Below are 6000 nucleotides of genomic sequence, written 5' to 3' on the forward strand. Positions count from 1 at the left end.
AGGACGCGCAGACGTCATGGAATGGACTGAGGAATCCTGTCTGAATTTAATAGAATTATATCGCAATTCTACATTATTATGGGACTGTTCAGTGAAGTGCCAAATAATTTCAATATCAATGATGTCTCATACAAAAAAATGTTTAATGAAATTAAATAAAATTAAATGAACCTTACCTCTATGTGATCTTTTAATTCGCTCATGATTGCTTGACACACATGTGGTACAAATTTACTTATGACTACCGGGCGAGTTGGCCGTGTACTTGCATCCGGGAGTCCTGAAGATGGTTTTCCGTGGTTTCCCATTTTAACACCAGGCAAAAGCCTGAGGCTGTACCTCAATTAAAGCCACGGCCGCTTCCTTCCCAGTCCTAGCCCTTTCCTATCCCATCGTCACCATAAGACCTATCTGTGTCAGTGCAAAAAAAAAAAAAGAAAGAAAAAAAGACTCGCTTGGATATTCTGAAGAGATATTGCAAGTTGGTGAAGCTGTCACAGGTGGGTAAAAATCTCAAAGTAAGTGCCAATTTATCTTGAACAGATATAGCTTTTCTAAATTTTGTGTCCCTTGTTTTTATTTTCGGTTCAACCAAATTTAATGAATACTCGAAATCGGTCGGTGATATACAAGTGAAATTCTTAAAATATCCACTTATATCTTGCGATTTCAAATCCAGAAGCAAATGGGAATTAGCTTTACCTTTGTAAAAGTCACCTTGCCACCGACTTGGATGTTTATAGTCCTCGAGTAGCTAATGCAGCAGAATATAAATGAAATGGTGTATGGCTGTTAGTGCCGGGAGTGTCCGAGGACATGTTCGGCTCGCCAGATGCAGGTCTTTTGATTTGACACCCGTAGGTGACCTGCGCATCGTGATGAGGATGAAATTATGATGAAGACGACACATACACCCAGCCCCCATGCCAGCGAAATTAACCAATTAAGGTTAAAATTCCCGACCCTGCCGGGAATCGAACCCGGGACCCCTGTGACCAAAGGCCAGCACGCTAACCATTTAGCCATGGAGCCGGACAGCAGAATATACACAGCATTATGATGAGTACACTGGACGACATTGTTGCACGTGTCACAACAACGAATGCTGCGGAACTACTGGTGTTCTAATTCAGGTTTTTACTGAGCTCGATAGCTGCAGTCGCTTAAGTGCGGCCAGTATCCAGTACCTGGGAGATAGTAGGTTCAAATCTCACTGTCGGCAGCCTTGAAAATGGTTTTCCGTGGTTTCCCATTTTCACACCAGGCAAATGCTGGGGCTGTACCTTAATTAAGGCCATGGCCGCTTCCTTCCCACTCCTAACCCCTTCCTGTCCCATCGTCGCCATAAGACATATCTGTGTCGATGCGACGTAAAGCAACTAGCAAAAAAAAAAAAAAAATTGAGGTTTGACGAATGTACACATTATACAAGATTGCAGCAAGCGTTGCATTGCATGTTGCAGCCTCCTAGTGATTACCCACCTTAATGACCTACATTCAGCTTCTCCAACAAATGCAAAACAACCTTTTCAGCATGAACTTTCCCCCCCATATCATCAAGCATCCCTGTGTACATGGCACACATGTTTACAAAACCGTTCGGATTATTCAGCATGTACAATTTTATACCATATTTATGCATTTTGTTTTATATATATATTGTCTAAATGGCGATCTCCCCCTCCAAAGTACCATAGATTCACCTAACAATAGTTCTCTTCCAGGGTAATAAACTTGTGATTTTCTTGTATTGAAAATATTAACGATTGCCTGTATCTTATATAAGCGATGATTAGGTCTAGGTGCCGGCTCCGTGGTGTAGGGGAAGCATGCCTGCTTCTTACCTGGAGGCTCCGGGTTCGATTCCCGGCCAGGTCAGGAATTTTTACCTGGATTTGAGGGCTGGCTCGAGGTCCACTCAGCCTATGTGATTAGAATCGAGGAGCTACTGACGGTGAGATAGTGGCTCTGGTCTAAAAAGCCAAGAATAATGGCTGAGAGGATTAGCCGTGCTGACCACATGACACCTCGTAATCTGTAGGTCTTTGGGCTGAGCAGCGGTTGCTTGGTAGGCCAAGGCCTTTCAGGGCTGTAGTGCCATGGGGTTAGTTATTAGGTTTAGGTTGACCAGACTCTGGATTCTTAGCAAAATGCAGTGCAAGTAAGATGATCAAAAATCTATCCCTGCTCATACTCTTGGCAGTTCCTTTACTTTGAAACAGTGGATCCTTCTTCCAGTAATCTTGTAATCTGGAGAGTTTTACATTACCCATATGTAGAGACCCTCCTTGGAGGCAGCTTTACCCAGGGAGTGGCGCCCCTGCCTGTGTGAGTCCCAGAGCACACTGACCCAGTGTGTAGTGTAGTATTTGGTAAGGGTCCCAGCTCAGGGTTACGAGTGAAGTCCTCAACGGCGGAGAGGGCGACCTTTGGTACGGCGGAGATCTTGGAAGAGGCAGCCCTGTACCTGGGGATTAATACGAGTACAACACACAAAGGGCACAACGGTTCCACATGTTAGTGGCGGTACCCCGACAGCGTCTGTTCTCCATGTTAAGGGCGGCTAAATGACAACTCACCAACACGTCTGGCCAGCGTAATGTTATATTGTCGAACACCTTCCATAAACTCTGATGACTTTGAATTTTCAAACGAAACTACCCCAGGTGAGTAGAGTTAAAGACTCAGAATCTCACACTGACAGTACGTCAGTCTGCCTCAAGGATTCTGGGGGAGGCAAAAATTCAAAAAGAACGACTAAAAAAGTAAGAATAGCCACATAAAACATAACTATGAGACTAGCTGAAGACCTGGAAAGACTAGAACAAGAACTGCATGACATAAAACGGGATATTCTGGATATTCGTGAGACTCGCCTTCAAGGAGAAAAAGCTGAGACCCTTCCATCAGGTCATGTCATCTTACGTTATGTCCGACTCGTTGGCTGAATGGTCAGCGTACTGGCCTTCGGTTCGGTTCGGTTCGGTTCCTGGCCAGGTCGGGGATTTTAACCTTAATTGGTTAATTCCAATGGCTCGGGGGCTGGATGTGTGTGGCGTATTCAACATTAGAAATCATCCTAGGTAGGGCCATCATCTTCGCAGACATGCAGGTCACCTAATAGGCCGTCTACTAGAAAAAGACATGCACCAGGCCTCTCTGGAGGCCATACACCATTATTATTATTATTATTATTATTATTATTATCTTACATAATAACGGGGATGGTTCTACACATGGGGCTGCTATTCTTGTCAATAAAAATATCAAAGCATTCATACACAAGATGATTTGTGTCTCTCTCAGAGAGTGATATATATATAGTCCTCAAATTGAATAGTAAATTCTCCATACAAGTCATACATGTCTGTGCTCCAACCAGTACTTCTGATGAAGAGGAAGTGGAACAGCTGTACGAAAATATCACCAAAGTGAAAAATTCAGAAAAGACACAACTCTGTATCATCATTGGAGACTTCAATGTAAAAGTGGGTCAAAAGGAAATCTGAGACCCAGAGAACATTGGTACATATGTCAATCAATCAATCAATCAATCAATACTGATCTGCATTTAGGGCAGTCGCCCAGGTGGCAGATTCCCTATCTGTTGCTTTCCTAGCCTTTTCCTAAATTATTTCAAAGAAACTGGAAATTTATTGAACATCTCCCTTGGTAAGTTATTCCAATCCCTAACTCCCCTTCCTATAAATGAATATTTGCCCCAGTTTGTCCTCTTGAATTCCAACTTTATCTTCATATTGTGATCTTTCCTACTTTTATGAACGCCACTCAAACTTATTCGTCTACTAATGTCATTCCACGCCATCTCTCCGCTGACAGCTCGGAACATACCACTTAGTCGAGCAGCTCTTCTTCTTTCTCTCAATTCTTCCCAACCCAAACATTGCAACATTTTTGTAACGCTACTCTTTTGTCGGAAATCACCCAGAACAAATCGAGCTGCTTTTTTTTGGTGGATTTTTTCCTGTTCTTGAATCAGGTAATCCTGTTGAGGGTCCCATACACTGGAACCTACTCTAGTTGGGGTCTTACCAGAGACTTATATGCACTCTCCTTTACATCCTTACTACAACCCCTAAACACCCTCATAACCATGTGCAGAGATCTGTACCCTTTATTTACAATCCCATTTATGTGATTACCCCAATGAAGATCTTTCCTTATATTAACGCCTAGATACTTACAATGATCCCCAAAAGGAACTTTCACCCCATCAACGCAGTAATTAAAACTGAGAGGACTTTTCCTATTTGTGAAACTCACAACCTGACTTTTAACCCCGTTTATCAACATACCATTGCCTGCTGTCCATCTCACAACATTTTCGAGGTCATGTTGCAGTTGCTCACAATCTTGTAACTTATTTATCACTCTATAGAGAATAACATCATCCGCAAAAAGCCTTACCTCCAATTCCACTCCTTTACTCATATCATTTATATATATAAGAAAACATAAAGGTCCGATAATACTGCCTTGAGGAATTCCCCTCTTAATTATTACAGGGTCAGATAAATCTTCACCTACTCTGAGATCTGTTTTCTAGAAATACAGCAACCCATTCAGTCACTCTTTTGTCTAGTCCAATTGCACTCATTTTTGCCAGTAGTCTCCCATGATCCACCCTATGGACTAGGTAATTGAAAAAAAAAGAGGTGAAAGATTGCTAGAATATCTCACAGCCGAAAATATCTATTGCAGGAATACTTTCTTTAAAAAACCCATCCAACGAAAATGGACATGGAAGAGCCCTGATGGACAAACCAAGAATGAGATAGATTTTATCTGGACCAACAAGAAGAAATTCTGTACAGATGTTACTGTTCTCAAACAGATTTGATACAGGAAGCGACCATAGACTAGTTCGAGCAACCTTCACATTTGACTTCAAACTTGAACGGTCCAAAATGACAAGGAGGTACACTTTTCCAAGAGTAGAGGACTTAGAAAAACATCAATCATCATTTCAACAAGCTCTTAACAAAAATCTTAACCCAATAGAAGATTTGAAATACTTGGACGTGAACGAACTTAATGAGAAAATTACAGTCAGTATTCAAAATGCAGCAAAGAAGATCCCATTGAAGAAAACTAATAAGAGGAGCCGACTTTCACTTAATACCATACAGCTCATTAAGGATAGGAAGACAGTGGACAGGGAAACAACAGAATACAAAAATCTTAACAAGACCATTCACAAGGAAATAAAAAAAGATCTAAGGAAATTTAATAATATGATCAGGCAAACAATTGAAGAAAATAAAAACATGAAGATTTTAAAGAACAACATGTCTACAGGAAAACCAAAAATTACAGAACTTAAGAACCAAAATGGTGAAATAGTCGCAGATAGGCAAAACATTACTGAAGTTATTAGAGATTTCTACTACAAGCTGTATACATCAACCATTAATAAACCACCCAGTGATGAACAGCTAGCCCAGAATTATACACATGAAGTACCATCGGAAGTAAACACTGCTGAGATTGAAAATGCACTTAAACAACTAAGGAATAAAAAATTCCCTTTGGAGGATAAAATAACAAATGAAATGCTGAAATTAGGTGGAAGAGATCTGCTAGAAGCCGTGAGAATACTCCTCAACAAGTGTATTAACTCTGGAAGAATACCAGAAAATTGGAAAAATGCTGAAGTGATTACTTCTCTTCAAGAAAGGTGATAAGGAAAATTTAGAGAACTATCGTCCTGTAAGTTTATCACACCTTTACAAGCTCCTGACTAAAATTGTAACCAACTGCCTTACAAAAGAACTAGATTTTTATCAGCCTGCCAAGCAAGCGGGATTTCGTAAAGGTTTCTTAACTGTTGAACACATCCAGACTATTCGTCTTCTTCTTGAAAAAAAAAAAAACCCCACTGAGTACAACATCAAGATTCATCTGGCCTTCATTGATTATAAAAGAGCTTTTGACTCAGTGGAGATTTGGGCAGTCATGAAGGCACTTCAAAATGTCATG

The sequence above is a fragment of the Anabrus simplex genome, chromosome 3 (assembly GCF_040414725.1).
Source record: "Anabrus simplex isolate iqAnaSimp1 chromosome 3, ASM4041472v1, whole genome shotgun sequence".
NCBI classification, from domain to species: Eukaryota; Metazoa; Arthropoda; class Insecta; order Orthoptera; family Tettigoniidae; genus Anabrus; species Anabrus simplex.